Genomic DNA, 22397 nt, shown 5'->3' with positions numbered 1-22397 from the left:
CCTGCACACCATACAACCACGGGCCGTGGTTTGCGGGTATGCGCTACGCGTGACGATTGGGAAAGGTTTAATCAAGTACGCGCCCACCAAAAACGAAGCCTCTTTTTTTTGACACAAGCCATGACCTCTGATTGTGGACGTCTGACAACAATAGCCGTTTGTTTGTTTAATAAAGAACCAAGCTTTATTTACAAATGAAGGTCACGTCTTTCGTGAATATGCGATATCCAAATATGAAACGAAATGGTGTGTTGCTTTTTGACTAGTACTTTTACGGAAAGGTGACTGTGTATCGGCATGGCGCAGTGGTAGCGTATTCGCTGGGAGACCCGAAGGTGGCGAGCTCAAACTCCGTCGCAGGCTTTCTTTACACGTTTTCTTTGTTTTTTAGATAACCGCTGTCAGATTGACATTTAACTGCCCTGACGCACAATAAATCATCTGTTTTGACGTCCAGGCTCAGATAGAATTGTAAGAATAATGGTTCTTTTTTGTTGTGTTTTCTTTTAATTTCGCACGGAATGCGAGCGCAATACGCAGGTGAATGCGTGTGAAGGTTCATTCTCACTACCGGTGTGTTTGTACCTTAGCATGTTTTTGGAAAATTTCCTTGCTCAACACAACTTGAAGCCGAAGGGCAGTTAAGGCGGAGCTCTACTATTGACCATCACTGACGTCTTTTCAGGCGTCACTATTCTTATTGACGTCTGAAAGTAGCGTGGCAAATCAATATTCAGTGGCAGCGCTACTAATTTCTTCTGCTCTTCTCTTTGTAAAGTAACATTTCAGAGAGGTTAGATCAATGCAGCCCTAACACTACCAAAGCCATTTTTGCGACAAGGACAACGTCATTATTTTCCGATAAGATTCTGATTGTAAATGAACCAAATGCGCCTGCGTGCTGGCAAAGTGTGTTGTTGACGCTTCAATTGGCACCGAAGGCTTTATGACAGACAAACCATGTTCGTCTTCCTCCTACCGTTTCTTGTAGGCCCCGCTGCCGGCGGCATCGCCAGTGGTCCTGTGATTCCTGTGGAAAATTATTATCCTAATTGGACAGGTTTCTTAACGGTACGTACATTTTCAACACGTAGTTCTGCGTTTATTATTGTTTAGGAATTGAATGGTGCATATCATAGATTGCTAAATCATCAGTGTTTCTTCTTTTAACTGATCATCCCTAGATCATTTTGCTGATTACTTGTCATTCAGTACTGAATTACCATAGTTGCCTACATTCTTAGCCCACACCTTATCTGATTTGGCAATCACGGGGTTTGCTGTCACCTGACCGGTGGGCATGAAGCGAGTTCGGCAGGTGCCGGCGCGCGCCATTTTAAGCCACATACGAATGACCAACCGAGGTTTCATGTCACCTGTATGCCCTCTCATACCCGCCACGCTAGTTTAGCAGGTAATTGTTCACGCTGCTGGGCACAAGGGCGCGCATTCGATTTACAGCCACGGCGAGCGCATTTCGACGAGAGTGAAATGCGGGTACACCCCCGTACTTGACGCTAGGTGCACGTGAAAGGCCCACTGTACGCAAAACGTTTCTGTTTTAGGCCTTTATGCTTTATTTACAAGCCTTGCGTCTGATAATTGTAAAGTTGGATTGTAAGTGCTCGTGAAGAAAATTTCAAGAGCGCGAAAATAAAGATAAGTGGACGAAAAAAGAGCTGACGCCGACAAGCGCTTGTCCCTGTCAGATCTCTTTTCGTGCATTCGTGTTTATTCCCGCGCTCTTGAAATGTTCATGATGAACTACAAACTCGCCCAAACAGTCACGTTAATCGTAAATACTTTAAGGTATCCTCTACTGAGTGCTAGCGTTCTTAATTATGACCGGTATTGATGGATTGTGAAACGCCGGCCTAAAATATACTGCCGCACCGCGATACAGCACGACAAGGCCAGGTACGTGGCCTAGGTGATTGGCTCCGGCTGCGTGTTATTGCTCCGACTTTATGTATACTCATACTTTATGTATGTTCGTGCGTGCCTTTGTATGCGTGCGTGTAATATACGCAAGCAAAACTGAAAAATTTCGGGGGGGGGAGGGTTTGACCCCCCCCCCTGGCTACGCCCCTGGAAGTGTAGTACACAGATGCTCAATAAACGCACTGCCATAAAAACCCACATAATAGGTGGACCCGCCACCATCATACAGCTGTATTTGTATGTTCTGGTACTATTATGAAGCGTATCAGTCAACGGCTGGCGGTCTGCGCATTCCACACTTGCGGCAGCCGTAAGAGTAGAAGTTCGGAATCTCTATGCTGGGAGGTGTTATCGAAAGCTGCATTATAGCGCTGCACAAACAGCCTTGTACCGCGCCCGTGGCTTTCTCTGCAGTGTTTTACATTCCACTATTGATATACACGGCAATTATGCACTTCACAAGATGCACGATGGTTTGACTCAGCAGTTTTCTCTGTTGTCTCTGTATATTATGAAGGAGGAGGGTGTCTGCAGACCGCCACGATTTTGCCACTTGAAGAATGCTAACGCCCTTGCTTAGTACCCTTGCTTAGTTGCACGGCACACAGGGAATCCGTTGCCTCAGCTTCAGACGCACAAAGCAAGCACTGTAACGACTTACTATGCCTGCATATCTAGTGATTGCGAAGGATGCCTCCCCTTGGGGTGCACTTTTTCGAGGAGCTCATAAACATGGACGACATCGCCTCTGCCGGCCGATCATACCCTTCTCATATTTCCTAGTAAGCTCAGCAGCAACTAATACAGGGTGCCTTGGAGTGAAACGTCTTCCCTGAAATATTTTGTGGTCGCTTTCTGCATATCACAACGAACCAGACAGGCGTTGTTTTCAAAAAAAAATTCCTGAGGTTTAACCGGCCCATGACACGGTCACACAATGTGCGATGTTCAGCGAAAAAATCGAAGTAAAGGGCCTATTCTACCCGCACTTATATGAAAAAAAATGCACTGTACAAGAACATCTTTTTACAAACAAGTCCTAGAAGACGCCAGCTATAAACCCTGCGTGTGTGACGTCCTGTGATCCATGAAGCGGAGCCTCGTACCCTACGAAAGCTTCAGCCGTTGGAAATTGTTCTAATAACCCTGCGAGGCTGAAGAAAGCCGAAATCGCTCGATTGTACGCGCCGCTGCCCAGGGAACAAGATTGTTCGCCGGAAGGCAGACGCCCGCACAGCAAGCAGCTTGTTACGCCACTGTTCTCAGGCCACTCACGCATTTATGAAAACATTCAGTTATGAACTAAGTGCTTGACGAGACACGCCAAAATTGGGCCAGCTTCTTAGTAAACACACGAGGATTAACCCACATCACATGGATTACGATCGAAAGTCGGCTGTCATGGCCTAGTTTTCATGAGCGGAAGGAATGTTTGCCTTGGGTTTGCACATAATATTCGTAAAGTGTTTCTATAATTGTAGGCTTTATTGCAAATCTCAGAAGTTAACAATGGTGCCCACCTTGGATCCTCTATAACATGCTTATCTGGCCTCCGTTTTCTCTGTGACTTCAGCAGGCAACTGCGTCGTTGCTCGAGATTTCGAAGCCTGACATCTGGCTATATCTACTGCATGACTGAACTCAGTCATGCAGTACCTCCGTGGTACACTGGGCCCGCGCCCAGTGTACCACGGAGCAAGAAAGACACTAGGGGAAACTCCGGGCCGGCACCAACGCGAGCGTGCGCCGCGATAACGTCACCCTGGAAGAGGAGGTTGGTGACGTGCGCGCAGCGCGCCTTGCGGCGACGCAAGGAACTACCTGCTTTCTTCCGCGGAAGGAGAGCGCGCGCGCCCGCAGTCTCCGACGGCACACGGGCATCGTCTGCTACTGGCCACTTGCCCTACGTTGTCATGTGCCGTCAAGAACATTTTTTTTTGCCAGAGGGGTGTTTGACCGAAGGAAACAAAGCACATGTAGAGCATGTTAGCGCCAACCTTTTTGATTATTTATATTTTTCGTGAGGCGCTTTTCATGGGACAACGAAATGAAGAAACTGGCTCACTTCAAAAAGCAGACGATCTGCAATCTTAGCCAGGCGCGTGTCGAAAACCACGCACGTTGTACTTGGTGATAGATTTCTAAGTTCTTCGATATAAAAAAAGACGGGCATTTGTGGTAGCATATTTGCATGAACCATTGAAAATTGTCGATCAATGCGACACAGAACTACTGCGCGGGGAAAGAAAACGTAAGTTTCCGACGCACATATGGGCAGACGTGATCCGACGGAACAGCAGAGCAACGCCTGCCGCTCGCTTCGAGCAGTGAGAATCAATGCTTCGTATGTACGCCACTGTGCTGCTTCTCTACGGCGTGAATGATGACTTTATAAACGTTTGCTAGTAAGCGACAACGGGCCGTATATGGTGTCTCCTCAGCGGCAAATGCGGATGCAAGTCCTGCGCGGAAAACGTTCGAACTTTCAACGCTCCAACTGACCATAAACGCATGCAAGAATGGGCGAGAACTATTGGAAGAGAGGATCGAGAACTGACAGCAAGCTACTACGTCTACAAAAGGTATTTTCGCAGCGGAATGCTCATCACGCGTAATGCAACGCTAAGCTCAGGTATCCTCGGCCAGCCGAAGTTCTCGAGACTCCTTGGACCGGTACCTTGAGTTTTTAAGGAAATTTCACCTGACTTGTGCCCAACAAAGAAACCAAGGACCGGTCGAAAGATCCAATTACCGATAAAATTAGCGTCAAACAAGCGAAGCTGGAGCGTACTTTGAGAGTACTCTTACGTGTTGGAAGCCCACGGCGAACATAGTGATAACCTCGAAACTGCTACAAACTTCCAGGTACGCTGCGCCCAGAATGAGGTGTGCATCTCAGCTTTTCGTATCTGTTTGTTGTGGCTCAACATTGAAGAACCGTTATCACGATTTTCCCGAACAAAACACTTTCTAGAAGAGCTTGGACACTTGAGAATCACTTGTTTTGTTTAAATATATGTATGTATGGAACTCTTTTATTCACGCTTCTGCAGGCAGGCTACGCTGCATTTTCTGCGTCATTAGCGCACATTGTACGACATTTTCACAAAGATGATGTGTTTGTTGAAGCATGCGAAGGTGAAAGATCTAAAGCGAACCGCTCTTGTGATTGTGGAAAGCTTCGCGAAATCATCGCAGTCAGTTGACCTCTCTCCCACGGCCCTGCGGATAGCTTAGCCAAAGCACGTCGTAATGTCTGTTGTCTCGTTTGGCGACGGTCTTCGCGCTTAGCCAGTGATACTCTGATATAGTTACCTAATACAAAGGCGGCGCCCAAGCACCAAGCAACAGCGCGCAAGCAGCCGAGAAGTGCTGGCGCCACGATTCCCGCGTCTGTGCTGTGGCTCGCCAGTTCGGCCGCTGTTCTGCAGGTGGCGCTCTCACGACGTCCGTCGCGGCTCTGCGGGGTGACACTATGACGGCGCGAAAAGCAGCCGAGTTTCCCCTCCTGTCAACTCTTTCTCCGTGCCCCCCACCCCCAATTTTTTTCTGCCATCAGACACTGTGCACAAAGTGACACTCCGCCACACTTACCTACCCTGAACCAACCGTAGGATTGGGGGCGCCCCCCTCCCACCCAAATTATACTTCTGCCTAGGCCACTGACCGCGTGGTACACCGCCGGCCGCTTCGCTGACTCAAAGCCGGAATATGGGCCCAGTGTTGCGCTGGATACTGGGACGCTGGAGGGGCATTTTACTGGGAGGCGCTGGATGCTTCAGGGCAAAATGCCTCTACAGTGTTAACACTAGGGTGCCTGTCTGCCATAAATAAATACATTAGCTAAAGAAGTGATATAGCAGGCATCAACGCAAAAAATAAAAATCCACAACCGAGTAATCTACCACTACGCCACGCTGGAACATGCCCGACTCTTTCTAAAACGACAATTTCACAAACGAACACACCGTTCGCCTTCATGTTTAGAAGTCGCACAGTCAAGAATGACGCGATCATCGTTTCTAAATAACAACTGCGTCTTTATTAGACACAAACGAATGGCTGCCGGCACCAAATATTATGCCGATAATGGCAAGAGCGCTAACTTTCTTTAAGAATTCACAGCTTAAATCCGAAAAAAAATCAAATGGGCCTTAGAGCAGGCACAGTTTGCCTGTACTGTTACTGCCAATTTTTAATAGCCGATTTTAGCTTTTGCTACTGGTCAACATGTAGAGGGGTTTTATGATGACTAGTTTGATGAATACGTGTGTAAATGATTGAATATTGTGTAGTGTTCTCGCGCAAACGACGACATGCCGGTGCCTATAACTTGAAATCAATACCTATAACTTGAAAACCGCTCGGCAAAATAAATGTACAATCAGCAGAAAAATTATGCCACTGCGTTAGTTAACTAAGGCGTACCAAATTACCAATTGACAGGAATGTGTTCTTACATAACCAAAATAATCAGCGTTGGCTCCTTTGTGTTATTACCACATTTTCTCCACATTCGAAAAGAAAACATTACAAATGAGATTGATTTCGCATATCACACAGATCACAATGTCTTGCGCTTATCGTTCTCTTTCTCTGTCAAGCTAGAAATTGTGAGACATGATTGGGACCGGTTTTGGTAGTGTCCATCGGTGCCATCGAATCAAACATTCTATACTCAACGATACCGAAACATGCCTCCGAACACACTCTACAAACCTGCGTGTGGCACTGGCAGAAATAGTGCAGGCTCCAGTATGCGTCAGTGCACTCCAGTGAAATGTTGAGCGTTTCCAGCGCGTGTCGGCGTCACAGAGGCCAAGCCAGGAGCCCTGCCATTGCGACCCAGCTCTTTTATTGTGCCCTCACCGAACTACCAGTCAATCCAAGCGTGTACCAGTGTTCCCAGTGAGATCCAGGACCAAAAAAACGTACTGGCGTCACGCTAGGGGAGCTCGAACGGCGCTGGTTTTTGCAATAGGGCAGTCAAGATGACGTGATGAAACATGGCCACCTCGATATGGAAACTGTCTATACGCCACTGGGCAGAGCAGGCTGAGCAGCTCGATAGGCCTAATCCGATAGGCTTACAAGCCATGTCAGCACGCGACGATCTGGGCAAAGACGACGGGCGACCCGTCACCTGTAAGGTTGGCGTTGCGAGCATGCTGTTACAAATAAATGTTGCAAAATTTATTATTCTTTTTTCAGGTTTGATGTGAGTCATGTGTGTTGCGCCATCTCACGTGTCCTTTTCCGTCTCGTGTAATCCACCCAGACGTTCGTTGTAAAATAACTCGTTCTTTGAAGGTTTCACTTATTGATTCTTCACCATATCGCTCACAACTACGCGACATTATGGTAAAACACTACTTATATGAAACCATGTTGATTCCATGGCTCTACAGTTCTTATCCCCGCTAAGAATCAAGTGATTCTGAAGTGACGAACTTGCTGTGTGCGTACATATTAATATTCTTTGACCAGCTCTGTTAAATGTATTTATGTTCTGGATGCATCATTTTTCCACAAAGCACTACAGAGTTGCAGAGGACGAATGGGGAAAAAAGCCGCTCATGACCGCTTGACCAGCTCCCAAAACCCCTAAAAATACAGGAGAAGCAGCGCGGAAATATAGTTTTTTGAGAGAGTAATGTATTGTAAATGAATATGTTAGACAAGACAGAGAGAAAAATTAAAATAAACAAAACGTGTCGCGTTGCCGCATAAAATAAATAAAAGACAGTTGCTTCCATGCATGAGAAAAAAATTGAGGCAGGTTAGCACCATGCGTGCTATGTCTGAAGGAAATGCGGAGCTCGGAGCCTTCTTCGCTTCTCTTTATTTTTTTATCTTTCTTTCTTCCTCTGTTTTTTTTTCTTTTTCTCTCATATCTCTGTTTGTTCTGTCTTTTTTATCTCTGTTAATTTCTATTTCTTTCTTTCGCTCTCTGTGTATTTGTTCGTCTTTCTCGCTGTTTCTATATTTTTCTTTCTTGCCCATCTTTCTCTCTCTCTCTCTCTCTCTATCTGTTGCTTCCTCTTTCTTTCTATCTCTTTCTCTCATTGATATTCTCTATGTCTTTCTTTTCTTTCGTTCTGTCTGTTTCTCTCTTTCCTCCTATGCTATACATTTCTCTCTCTGCTGCTCCTCCTTTCCCTCTCCCTCATCTTCCCTACCCTTTCCAGCCACCTGCCCATACTTTATTATACAAGGATATTGTCACGTGGTCGTGACGTCGACGAAGACAGCAGTCGGCCGTTGCAGGGTGAAACTGTTTCTTTGGCCGAACTTGTGGCCGGAAAATGAGAACTAGAACTACAGCAATACACGCTGTACAATGATAGCGGCGAACAGGGCGTCGTCCGTCGATCAACTGACAAGCGGTCAAGCGTGTCGGCTTTTATACAGGCGCTATCGAACTTTCCAGCGATATCGCTGGTGGCGGCGTCATCTCTCGACAAAGCTGGAACATTCGCGTGCGGCGCGCAATCTTAACAAAACGATCTACAATGATCGGGAAGTTTCGCGAACAATGTGGCGCGGTTTGCGCTGAGCGTTGCTGACAGTCTTGGAGCGTGTAGCTTCAACTCATGAAACATAAGACGCGCGGCAATGCCCCCCTCTGAAAAAGCATCGTCCCGATGCTTGAAAACAGAACATGAATAAATGCAATACTAAAGAAAACTAATAAAGAAAGCAAACATTAGAGTCATCTGGTGCGTTAACGTGCATAGTACGGTTTAAGGCGCACCACATGCACGACCTCAGGTCGAGCTCGGCGCCTCTGAGAGTTCGTGATACCGTCGGGGACAACCTCGTAGTCGAGTGCGCCGAGACGTCGAAGTACCCTGTACGGTCCGAAGTATCGTCGCAGAAGCTTCTCGCTCAGTCCGCGTCGTCGTATTGGTGTCCAGACCCAGACACGGTCGCCGGGCTGGTACTCCACGAAGCGTCGTCGAAGATTGTAGCGACGGCTGTCGGTGTTCTGCTGGGTCTTGATGCGCAGGCGGGCGAGCTGTCGAGCTTCTTCGGCACGTTGTAAGTAAGCGGCGGCGTCGAGATTTTCTTCGTCGGTGACGTTCGGTAGCATGGCGTCGAGCGTCGTCGCCGCGCTCCTTCCATAGACCAACTTGTACGGCGTCATCTGCGTCGTTTCTTGGACGGCCGTGTTGTAAGCGAAGGTCACGTACGGAAGGACGGCGTCCCACGTCTTGTGCTCAACGTCGACGTACATGGCCAGCATGTCGGCGATGGTCTTATTTAGACGTTCGGTGAGGCCATTGGTCTGTGGATGGTAGGCGGTGGTGCGGCGGTGGCTTGTCTCGCTGTATTTGAAGATCGCCTGAGTTAAGTCAGCAGTAAAGGCGGTACCTCTGTCTGTGATGAGGACCTCCGGGGCGCCATGACGCAAGACGATGTTCTCCACGAAGAACTTGGCTACCTCGGCGGCACTGCCTTTGGGCAAGGCCTTTGGCTCGGCGTAGCGAGTGAGGTAGTCAGTTGCTACGACGATCCACTTGTTGCCGGAAGTCGACGTCGGGAACGGCCCCAGTAGGTCCATCCCGATTTGCTGGAACGGCCGGTGAGGTGGTTCGATTGGCTGCAGAAGTCCCGCTGGCCTAGTCGGCGGTGTCTTCCGTCGCTGGCAATCTCGGCAAGTCTTAACGTAGTGGGCGACGTCGGCAGCAAGGTGTGGCCAGTAGTATTTTTCCTGTATTCTGGCGAGCGTGCGGGAAACACCGAGGTGTCCAGCCGTCGGGTCGTTGTGTAGGGCCTGGAGGACTTCTGGTCGCAATGATGAGGGCACGACGAGAAGGTAGTCGGTTCGAAGGGGCGAGAAGTTCTTCTTCAGGAGAACGCCGTTCCGTAAGAAAAACGACGGCAGTCCTCGCTTGAATGCCTTCGGAACAAAGGTGGTCTTGCACTCGAGGTACTCAATAAGGCCCCCCAGTTCCGCGTCGGCCCGTTGCCTTTCGGCGAAGTCGTCGGCACTTATAGTTCCGAGGAAGCAGTCATCGTCGTCGTCTTGCGGCGGCGCGTCGACAGGGGCACGAGACAGGCAGTCGGCGTCAGAGTGTTTTCGTCCGGACTTGTACACGACGGTAATATCGAATTCTTGAAGCCTCAGACTCCATCGTGCGAGACGACCTGAAGGGTCCTTCAAGTTAGCTAGCCAACATAAGGCGTGATGGTCACTGACAACTTTGAAGGGCCTGCCATAGAGGTAGGGGCGAAATTATGACGTAGCCCAGAGGATGGCAAGGCATTCCTTTTCTGTTGTGGAATAGTTTGCTTCTGCCTTGGATAGTGACCGGCTAGCATAACTGATAACCCTTTCAAGCCCGTCAGTCTTTTGCACAAGGACGGCACCGAGTCCTACGCTGCTTGCGTCGGTGTGTATTTCCGTATCGGCGCAATCGTCGAAATGCGCAAGTATGGGTGGCGCCTGCAGGCGTCGTTTAAGTTCTTGAAAGGCTTGCACTTGCGCCGTTTCCCACCTGAATTCCACGTTATTCTTCGTGAGAAGCGTCAGTGGTTCGGCGATACGTGAAAAGTTTTTGATGAAGCGTCTGTAATAGGCGCATAGGCCGAGAAATCGGCGCACGGCCTTCTTGTCGGTGGGTGGCGCGAAGTCGGCGATGGCAGCTGTTTTCCGCGGGTCTGGGCGCACTCCAGACTTGCTGATCACATGACCCAGAAACAAGAGCTCGTCGTACGCGAATCGGCACTTTTCTGGCTTCAGGGTCAGTCCAGAGGCCTTGATTGCTTGAAGTACTGCCTCAAGCCGCCGGAGATGCTCGTCGAAGGTCGAGGAAAACACGACGACGTCGTCCAAATACACTAGGCACGTCTGCCACTTCAATCCGGCCAATACGGTGTCCATGACACGCTGGAACGTCGCAGGTGCCGAGCAAAGACCGAAAGGCATGACCTTGAACTCAAACAGGCCGTCGGGTGTTCTAAAGGCAGTCTTTTCTCGGTCTCTCTCGTCGACTTCGATTTGCCAGTAGCCGGTCTTGAGGTCCATCGACGAAAAGTACGTCGCGTTGTGAAGTCGATCCAGGGTGTCGTCTATTCGTGGGAGGGGGTACACGTCCTTCGTGATTTTGTTCAGGCGCCGATAATCAACGCAGAAGCGCAGTGTCCCGTCCTTCTGCTTCACTAACACCACGGGTGACGCCCACGGACTCTTGGACGGCTGGATGATGTTGTCGCGTAGCATCTCGTCGACTTGTTTCTTTATCGCGTCGCGCTCTCGAGTAGAAACTCTGTAGGGGCTCTGACGGAGTGGTCGAGGATTTTCTTCTGCTATAATGCGGTGCTTCGCAAGGGGCGTTTGTTGGACCCGCGATGACGACGAGAAACAGTCCTTGTATTGCAGGAGCAGGGTGTTGAGCTGGTCTTGCTTGGCCTTCGGAAGGCTCGGGTTGACGTCAAAATCCGGTTCGGGACCTCTATTCGTCGAAGCAGAGTCGGCAACATCGAAGAGGGCGAAAGCATCGCTGGCGGCTACACATTCGTCGATGTAGGCAACCGTCGTACCAAAGTTGACGTGCCTATATTCGTGGCTGAAGTTTGTCAGCACTACCTTTGCTTTACCGTCACGCAGCTCGGCTATACCTCGTGCGACGCAAATTTGACGGTTCAGGAGTAGGTGCTGATCGCCCTCGATGACGCCTTCAAGGTTCGCAGGTTTTTCGGTGCAGACGGAAATAATGACGCTGGAGCGCGGCGGAATGGTCACCTGCTCTTCTATCACATTCAATGCATGGTTGCCTGGCATCGCGTGGGGCGGGAGCGCTTTGTCTGAGGTCAGTGTTATCGACTCAGACCTCAGGTCGATGACGGCGCCATGGTCACTTAGGAAGTCCATTCCAAGTATCACATCCCTGGAGCAGTTTTGTAGGATTACAAAGCTCGCAGGATAAGTTCGGTTATTGATGGTGACTCTCGCCGTGCAGACACCAATCGGCGTTATCAGGTGGCCTCCAGCTGTCCGGATTTCGGGTCCACTCCACGCGGTCTTTACTTTCTTCAGCTTGGTGGCGAATGGCCCACTGACGACGGAATAGTCGGCCCCAGTGTCGACGAGAGCGGTGACGTTGTGGCCGTCGATGATAACGTCGAGGTCGCTAGTTCGTCGTCTTGCGTTGCGGTTGGGTCGCGGCGTCGGGTCACGGCTGCGTCGGTATGTTCCGCTGCTTCTATGTTGCGTCGTCGGGTCTTCTTCAATTCGCGAGGTTTCGTCGGCAGGGCTTCGTCTGCTTCGCGTCGTGTTCTGCAGGTCTCGTCGCGTTGTCGTCGTCGGCGGCCGCGGAGGATCTTCGGCATTTCGTCGTGTAGCAACCGCACCTCCATCGGTTGCTGCCCTTAGTTTCCCGGATACGGGCTAGGCGACCGGCCCCGGTTTGGGCCAGTGTACTGCCGGCGGTGCGGTGACGTGTAACGGCCGGGCGACGGCGAGCGGGAAGGTCGTCGTTCTTGCCACTGTGTTCCGGTGAGGTAGTCGTCGATGTCGCGAGGCCGTTCGCCTGGCTGCGGGCGCGGCGCGTTGACGGCGAATCCGCGTAGCCCCATCTGACGGTACTGGCAGCGGCGGTACGTGTGGCCGGCCTCCCCGCAGTGGTAGCTGAGCGGGCAGTTGTCAGTGGCGCGCCAGACATCGGTATTCCTCGGGGTGTAGCGCTGGCCGACAGGTGGGCGGTAGGGTGTCGGTGGCGGCGCCGGCGTCTGGCCGACAGGTGGACGGTAGGGCGTCGGTGGCGGCGGCGGCGTCTGGCGACGGTACTGCGGCGGTGTGTCGTCTTGGCGTGGGCGTGGAGGAGCGGGGGCGTTGCGTCGGGCTGCTGCAGCATAGTTCATTGCTTGCAGCTGCGGCTGCGCTGCATCGGGGGTGCCCAGCGACTGCTGGATTTCCTCGCGGACCATGTCGGCGATCGAATCCACTTGAGGCTGCGCTGAAGGCAACATCTTGCGCAGCTCCTCCCGCACTATCGTTCTGATGGTTTCCCGTAGGTCGTCGGTGCCTAGCGAGTGCGCCTCGGTGTAGCCTGTCGACAGGGTTGAGCGGTTGTATTGTTTCGTCCTAATCTCGAGGGATTCTTCAATTGTTGTAGCCTCCTTTAGGAATTCTGTGACAGTTTTCGGTGGGTTCCGCACCAATCCTGCAAAGAGGTCTTGTTTCACTCCCCGCATAAGGAAGCGGACCTTTTTTTCCTCAGGCATGGCAGCATCGGCCAAGCGGAAAAGTCGCGTCATCTCTTCCGTGTAGATAGTGACCGTCTCATTCGGTAGCTGTGCTCTTGTCTCTAGCAAAGCAGCGGCCTTTTCCTTGCGGACGATGCTCGCGAAGGTATTGAGGAACGTCGTCCGAAAGAGGTCCCAGGATTGAAGGCTGGATTCATGGTTTTCGAACCACGTCTTCGCGGCGTCTTCTAAGTAGAAGTAGACGTGGCGCAGCTTCTCTTCAGTGTCCCAGTGGTTGAAGGTGGCGACTCGCTCGTACGTCTCCAGCCAGCTCTCCGGGTCTTCAAACGATGATCCACGGAAAGTCGGTGGCTCCCTTGGCTGTTGCATCACTACCGTTGTAGGTGGCAGGGGGTCTGTCGTCGCCTCGGCGGTCGATGTGACGGTCTTCGGCTGCCTGGCATTTTCGGGTAGGAGCCCGTACTCTGGTTGTAGTCCCTTCTGCCGGCGGCTGGTTCGAGGAACCGGGTTGTCCTTAGAGTCGTCTTCTTCGCGGCTTGGGCTTGGGTCAGCGCTCCGCGGTGGCGTCCGGATCATGAAGCAGCACCTCCACCAGATGTCACGTGGTCGTGACGTCGACGAAGACAGCAGTCGGCCGTTGCAGGGTGAAACTGTTTATTTGGCCGAACTTGTGGCCGGAAAATGAGAACTAGAACTACAGCAATACACGCTGTACAATGATAGCGGCGAACAGGGCGTCGTCCGTCGATCAACTGACAAGCGGTCAAGCGTGTCGGCTTTTATACAGGCGCTATCGAACTTTCCAGCGATATCGCTGGTGGCGGCGTCATCTCTCGACAAAGCTGGAACATTCGCGTGCGGCGCGCAATCTTAACAAAACGATCTACAATGATCGGGAAGTTTCGCGAACAATGTGGCGCGGTTTGCGCTGAGCGTTGCTGACAGTCTTGGAGCGTGTAGCTTCAACTCATGAAACATAAGACGCGCGGCAATATGCTGCCCAGTGCTAGCGTGCCTGGGTAACCGAGTGGTTACGACGCTCGCCTTCGAATTGTGGGTTCGCCGGTTCGAATACTGCCTCGCCAAGAAATTTTTTTCGCCGAGAACTGCTCTTTCTCTTTCTTTCTCTCTTTCTCTTCCTTTATCTCACTCTGTGATCGTTCTCCCAACCATCAGAATTATTCCACCCCACGCCGGAGAAATCGGCAGACGTGTTTTGGGAGCGAAGCAGAAGATGAAGGCGAGGACAGAGGAGAAGAAGAGGAAGAAGAGAGAGCGCGTGTCGGTTCATCATGCTGGCAGTTTCTGTTCGCACTGCCCGGCGCGTCGAATAGCTTAAAGAGCTCCGCTCTTATTAATAAAGACTAGTAGGAAAAGAAGAAGAGACAATGTCAACGTTACTACCAACCAGGTCGTTTGGTAGACTAAGAAGTACTAAGTGTTTATGGTACCCTTTATTAACTTCTCTGAAGCTGTGCTGAACGGTGCCACAATTTTTTACGTAAAGTACTGGAGAGCAGATCGTATCCCGGCCGTGACGGCCGCATTTCAGGAAATGTGCTAGGAAATGTGCTAGGGGCCCAAGTGCTTAGATTTAAGTGCACGTTAAAGAACGCCAGCTGGTCAAAATTTAGGGACGCCTTCAGCACGGCGTCTCTCATAATATTATCGTAGTTTTGGGAAATAAAAACCCAGCAAATATTATTATAATATGAGGTATTGCAGAACACTGGTGAGAGGTAAGGTAAGGGGGTGCCGTTGCAATGTAAAAACCAACCAGCTTTGTGTATACTTATCACAAAATTATAGTATTTTTGTATGGCAGAACGTAATCGCAGAGGAAAATGGGCATTTCGTCTTTATTTTCTAGTTTCTGAATACGGACCAAGTAATTTGGCTGAAGGACAGCAACCAATCTCTCGGTAATAATATTGACTGTGTTCAATGGAAGAAACAGACACTCCAGGGAAATTCTTACACTTTCACCAGATCCCAGCGTCAAGGAGCTACAACGTAAGTGTATAAAACGCAGCAATGTAAACGAAGCCCGAAAACCAACGAGCAATTGACATCGATTTTGTGTGATAACATTGCATGACCTTCTACATGCCTGCAAGAAAATTTGTATCAAATAAACGTAGATCGATCATTCTTTAGTGATGCAGAAAACATCGCCCAGAGCGCCATTGAGTGTTCACTACAGCCTGCTGCTTGAGCAGTAGTTTAGACACCGCAAAGGAAAAATACGTTTGAGAGACCGTGAAGGAAAAATACATTTGCTACCTCTGCCGACGCTATTGACCTAAAAGCCATCGATGAGACGACCCTACCATTCGCGGCGCCGAAGCAGAAACTTACCGCAATTGCCGAGATAACTCATCGGGCCAATTTCGCTCTAGGCTCTGAGATATCCAAATGTCCGTTAATAGTTGGCGATCCGCATATACGGCAAATTTTCTACCGTTGATGTGAGATTGCAAGTAACACACAGCCCTTTATTACCACAATAGCCTCCTTCTCAGTTGCTGAATAATTCTGCTGAGTTGGATTGAAGGTGCAAGAGTAAAATCATATAACCCTCAGCTAGTGTGTTGCTGGGGAATGGTCGTCTCTTTCTTGCATAACTACCCGTGTACTATTAGTAGAAGTGTCCGCATTTATTTCAAATTAAAATTTACAGTGTCGTAAGTTTAGAACAGTGCTGAGCAGTGTCGAAGATACATCTATCTTAGATTCTTTGGGTATGTTGAATTTCTGTCGCGGCACATCTAATACAACGAGTATCTACATCAGTACTTGCCATACATCTAATAACGTACTGTGCATCTTAAGATGCAAGGTCTATGCAAAATGCCGCTCTAATTCTAATCCTGGTATTGTTGCCGCTCTAATCCTAATCTAACCTAATCAAAGTCGCGCAGTAGCATATATTTTTATATTTCCGCCGGAATTCTCCATTCTTTTAGTTTTCGCCGGACTCCTCTAGCAAGGACAGGCGATGAGGTCTGCGCATGTCCCTATTTGTGTTTGTGGTCTTGCCATCTCTACAGAAACAGGTGGGCTCGCCTACGCGCAGGCAATGTTTTGTTTTCTCGATTTCTTCGTTTTTTAGCTTTGTCGGTTGCCATGAGAATTGCTGGAACGCACAGTACCGTTCTGCGTATTTCAGTGCGCGCGTTGCCTTTCGAGCGAATCCTGTTTCCACCATATTGTCGTTACGGAGGTTTCACTAGCGCGGTGTTTCGTTACGAAATCTCAAGAATGCAAGAATGGCGCTGCTTTGCGTCTCACGGATTTCATTCATCAGTGATTTGAAGTATGTCGCAGGTGTAAATTTGACTTACATGCAATGAAATTCACTCACATGTAAATTCAGGACGGGGGCTGACAGATGGAAACACAAAGTGTGCGGATAGGCTGCCGATGTTTGCCGATGTTTCCACTAGAAGTCCTTGTTTGTCAAAGGCGGCTTGCTATGCTTGGCGTTATCTCGAAGCCGACACACAACGCATTTTGTGTCGGTGTTACCTCGAAGGCGGTGAGCTACTTGCTCGACTGGCGATAAATTGACAACTTTGCACACATACTGCGCTTGATATACAAGGCGCAACTTTGCGCACGAGATGTCTGGACATGATAACTGCGCCCGCGATGGTTCCAGTAGATCAGTTCTTCATTCGTACTTCTTTCCTGGCTTCCGCGCTGCTGTAGCGTTGAGACCTTAGAGCAGCGTGCTGATTCTCGAGCTCTTTTGCAGACCCGGCGTAAAGCATTATGTGCAGGTGCGAACACAATATCTTTATTTATTTATTTATTTATTTATTTATTTATTTATTTATTTATTCAGCCGTTTCAGACGCCACCTCGGAACTGACTGTAAATGTGTCAAATTGATACAGCGTTCGTTGAAGCCACTCAGTAGTCTACTGCAGCAAATATATTGCCATAATATGTTAGTGTATGTGTGTTATTGTAACTAATCCTAATTATGTTGTAATTAAATATATATTTATCTTGAAGTCATTGATGCTCTGTTTTGGCATAAATACAATGATATCTCAGGCTAGAAATATAGTGCAAGTTCATTTTTGGTCATGTCCATTTTGAGCAAAGAAAAATTGTACTTTTCACATGGCTCGCAGGGAGCGGCATGTCGAGCGACTCGTCGAACGTGGTAGTGCCTTCAATAAAGTGATCATATTCTTTCTTCTTTCACCATTCAATACTGCGGACATTATACAGGTCCAAGCAGGGTGAGGGCAAGAACAATAAACAGAGCATACATAAACATAATTAATACGGTTTGAAATAATCACAATGTGAAAAAAGGCAACAAAGAATTATTCCAATCAGTTACAGGTCGAGAGAAAAAAAATTAAATAAATGTGTTCATGTAAAATATGGTGTCATTGAATTAGGGTGATGGTGGCGAGTATGTCTTGATGTTGAAGATGAAAGATAGGGTGAAGGGTTTATTGCTAATTTCCGATTCCGAAGAAGGTAAAGAAATTCTAAACGTGCGGTTTTCCTTCTAAGTGTAAGGCATGGAATGCTTTTAGTCTGCATTAGTTCAGTGGGTGAGTCATACGGAGAAAATTTTGAATAAACAAACCTTACAGCTTTTCTTCGTACATTCTCGAGACGGGTAATGTTGCTTTTAGTAAAGGGATCCCAAGCAACACATGCATATTCAAGTTTTGGCCTAATTAATGTATTATAAGCAAGTACTTTTACAGCTGGAGGCGAATTTTTGAGCTTATCTTTTAAGAAGTATAATTTGCGGTATGCAGAAGAACAAACATTATCTATATATGTGTATTCCACGATAAAGTATTGTATAGTACATGTATAGTGTTTCTTCACGTAGTGGTAATGAGCCTAGCCTGTATGTGAAGGAAATGGGAGCTTTTCGGCGAGAGAAACGAAGATAGATGGTTTTAACATTAAGCTTCATCTCCTGTGTGTTACACCATTCGAAAATGTTATCAAGAGCAGAGTTAAGATGGTACTGACCGTTAGCTGAAGTGATTTCATGAAACAACACGCAGTCGTCTGCAAACAATGTAATTTGAATGCTAGGTTCAATGACAGTAACTACATCGTTAACATACAGCAAAAACAACAATGGTCCTAATAAACTCCTTTGAGGGACCCCGGAGCCAACAAGGAAGATAGCCAGACTGCCGCTCGTTAGCTGCTACACACTGGGATCGATTCGTCAAATAGCTCCTAAACCATGAAAATCAAAATTTCCGGAAGTTCAACCTGTCTGAGTTTTAGAATTAGTTTGTCATGTCGAACGCTATCAAAGGCTTTGCTAAAGTCAAGAAATATTGCATAAATTTGGCCGTTTTTATCAAAATATGAAGCGAGTGAATGTATAAGTGTAACTAATTGTGTAACTGTTGAGTAGCGTTTCCTAAACCCGTGTTGGTAACTGAGAGGACTGAATGTTTATATAAAAATTTATTTCTTTGATTGGCTATAATGATCGATTAGTTTACAACAGGTTGATGTAAGTGATATGGGACGATAATTTTCTAATACAGACCGATTACCTTTCTTGTGTACGTGCACGACTCTGGCTACCCTCCAGTCATCCGGTAGTTTGCCATGAAGTAAAGAATTGCGATAAATATTACGAAGAAACTTTGGAATAGGTTCAGCATATCGCTTCAGGAACATGTTAGGAAGGTTGTGAGGACCACATGAAGATTTCGTTTTTAAATTTAGCAGGATAGAAACTACGCCAGGGTAAGAAATAAAATTTACATCAGAGGGTAGGAATATTGTGTAAATCTGTGGACAAATAACAGAATAAGATAACACGCTCTGAAAATACTCCTTGAAATGACACGCAATGTCACCAGAATAAGTAACAATAGAACCATTGATAGAAATGTGAGACACTGGCATATTTTTTTCGCCTATATAATTCCCAAAAATTTGGGATCTTCTAAAATAAGGTTTGGCAGCACTGTACTGAAATAGTGTTCTTTCGAAGAGCGTACCGCACACGCAAGGTTTTCTTTAAGTTTCTTTAGAATACCGATAGGCATGCGCGCTTTTTTTAATCTCTTTATTTTTTGCTTCAGGTGGATGATCTCACGCGTCATGCACGATGTCTGCCTGCGAACTAGTTTTTGTTTGCTCGGAACAAACATATCCATGCAGTAATGACACATGTCCTTGAAACGGCACCAAAGTGTGTTGACATCAGTGTCGGTAAAATTAGTTGGGCACGTTTCCAAATCTTCTATTATAGATGCATTGTGTGTACGTGAGTAGTCTTTGAAAGAGCGCTTCACAGAATTATTCGATTTGATAGCAGCAATAGCGCGCAAGCAAACACTGACAACAAAGTGATCAAAAATTCTTCCACAACTTGAACCGTACATTCTGATAAGAGTCTGGGCCAAAAAACCAAATCGAGCAGAGATTTCGAAGTTCCTTGGACTCGTGTTGGTTCCCAAACTATTTGTATTAGATCATGAGTTAACATTATGTTAAGCATACAATTTAAATGATTACGGTTTTCGGGAAATTATTGAAAGTGCTCCCAATTAAGGCCTGGCAAGTTAAGGTCCCCTATTAGGAACACTTTATGACTGTGGAATTGAGAGAAGTGCTTTTCGGGCTTATCCAAATACTCAGGAGAGGCATCAGGAGGCCTCTTCGATGACTTCGAACACTTGGATCCACCTCGTAACGCTTGGCTCAAAGATAAAAAATGCAGCATACGACTACTGATGACTGATTTGCACAAGGCCGATATTCACAAGGCATGGCATGTGTCAATTTTTTTTACATTTAGCGAAACGTTACGAAATGGCGCTAAAGATATGTTTAAATGGTATACAAACACATATGTTGAAGAGTCTTACGTGTGTTATATAACCAGTTGTTTACAGTTCCGTAACGATGCCAACAGCAACATGAGTATTAATAACAGAAGGCGCGGTACGATGATATGTATTGTTTATACTTGTCCATTATGATGGAGAACACACGCACGTTTCACGAACCCCTGTGCATGTGTGGAAGGGGTATTTGAGCGTTTTCGTGTAGATGGCGGCGAGCGGAAAGTCTTTGTTATATAACAGATGTGCGCAACGCAGACCTCGCCGTTCTGCTGCTTGTCTGTGTGTGTTCTGTGTATGGTAGCCGTCGAAGTTGGATGCGGCCTACGTTGAAGTTGCGTATCACTCTGTTCTTATATGGGCCCACGCATCCACACCTGCTATGACGCCGCTCGCTGTGAACGACACACTGCGCTCATCGCTCCAGGTTTTCGAAAGTGCTAACCCGCGAGTTCCTGTCAGCAGAGCGTCTTTTTCGTGGTCCTGCACATGTGCGTGCACAGACTGTACGTTGAGAGCGGCGAGCCTGAGGTGATTTTTGTGGCTGTGGCATTTCATGAAGGTAGTAGCCCGGTCCAAGACAATATCTAGAGGCCTGTTTTCTAGCCGGGTCATGTAGTCGACAGACTGGCTGTCGGTAGAGCTGGCGACATGTCGCCACCTGAAGTCACCTTTTGCGTTGGTGAGGTATAGGCCGTCGAGGCTGGTAGCCAGCCCAGGAAAGGGCTACGTAGACCATCTTCAGTGGTTGGCGCTTGTCGTAATTGTAGACTACCAGGGCGTATGTGGCCCTTTGTGACTTATATATAATTATGGTGTTTGCTTGGGCAAGGGGATATTGTGTCCTATACAATATATTTTTCTGGTGTATATCGTGGTTGTGGTGCTTCGCATTACCACGGGCACCCATTTCAGTGCTGTTAGGGGATGTGCAGAAGTCATGTGCTTCGTCCTCGCTGGGACGACAATGCGTGCCGTGGACGTTGCAAGTTCAAGCCACAGTCGCGCTTGGTTGCCGTGTTCCCAACGCTCGATGTACCACGAGGTGCCCATGTTTTCATTAACGAGGCCGTCGCTTACGTCGATTTTGGCCGTGATAATGAACGGCTAACCGACGGTCAGGCAAATTGAGGCCGCCATTCCAACCACGCCTCTTGCGTTCATCATCGCCACCTTGGTCTGGGCATCCCTGTGTACCTGCTCATTCTCATGCCCAGTTATCGTATCGCATGCGGGATGACGCAACACGTTGCGCGCAGCGTCGTACGTGGCAACGTGCGATATAGTGGTCGACGTCCGCATTGCTGTAGTATAGCCGTGTGCCGTCAGGGCACTTAGCGGCGACTTCTTCGCGTGTCACAAAGAGGCTCCCAATCAATCTGACGTCATACTCGATCAGCATGAGGCCATCGCACAGCCTCATAAGAAATGAAATGGATGGCAGTCGAGCGTCTTCCAGGGGAGTTCTGCCTTCAGCTTCCTCACTGGCCTTGCGTTTCAATGTGTATGCTCCTGGTTACTGTGTTGATTGAGACTGTGAATTGCCCGTGGCACATACCCGCATAACATGAACTGTGACACGCGGCAATGCGCCACACGTGACTGACGGAAAGGGTTTGATGACGTAAGCGATAGGCGTATTGCGTTATTCATGTCGTGACCAGTGTATCGTGTTCGTCATACACTGATCACCTGCTATGCCCATTTAGGTGTGTTACACTTATAGAGACGACCAGGAGAGTGCCGAGACGTAGCGGCTAGATAGATAGATAGATAGATAGATAGATAGATAGATAGATAGATAGATAGATAGATAGATAGATAGATAGATAGATAGATAGATAGATAGATAGATAGATAGATAGATAGATAGATAGATAGATAGATAGATAGATACGGCCAAAGTGCCTGAGGTCCGCTAAGAAATGCTTCACATTTAATACAACACGGAGAGAAAGCAGCGCACCTTTCCGTCGCCTCACAATGTAACTGACCTTAGCTTGTGAACCTGTCTTCCATGCGCATTTGCTTCCGTTAAGAGGCGCTAAAAACCATTTCTTAACTAACCAACTCTTACGCAAACTTTAAAGCAAGAATGAGTAAATCAAGACCTCCACCATCACCATCGTTTTCTTCATAATCATCCTGATCATCATCATCATACTAGTCTACGTCCATTGTAGGACAAAGGCCTCGTGCAATGATCCCATGTTGCGTGCTTATGCGCTAGTTGATTCGAGTTTGTTCTTGAATTGTTAATTTCATCACCCCACATAGTATCGTACCAGCCTCGACAGCGCTTCTCCACATTTATTATTCATTTCATCGTCCATACACACCATCGGCTACCTATTGTGCACTGTGCATGTCAGCAAGGATGTTAGC

At 48.0% G+C, this 22397-nt stretch overlaps 1 long non-coding RNA gene across 1 annotated transcript in view; it reads left to right on the top strand.

Annotated features, from left to right (window-relative positions):
* Positions 1-566: 566 nt before the first annotated feature.
* The window catches only part of LOC119405974 (uncharacterized), a 29542-nt gene continuing 7711 nt past the window's right edge, over positions 567-22397 (top strand). The window contains exons 1-2 of the long non-coding RNA XR_005186487.1: positions 567-1071; positions 15023-15165. This is a non-coding gene — a long non-coding RNA (uncharacterized LOC119405974). The remainder of the gene's footprint in view (positions 1072-15022; positions 15166-22397) is intronic.

The sequence above is a fragment of the Rhipicephalus sanguineus genome, chromosome 9 (assembly GCF_013339695.2).
Source record: "Rhipicephalus sanguineus isolate Rsan-2018 chromosome 9, BIME_Rsan_1.4, whole genome shotgun sequence".
Lineage (NCBI taxonomy): Eukaryota > Metazoa > Arthropoda > Arachnida > Ixodida > Ixodidae > Rhipicephalus > Rhipicephalus sanguineus.
This window is presented reverse-complemented; position numbering and strand designations above follow the sequence as displayed.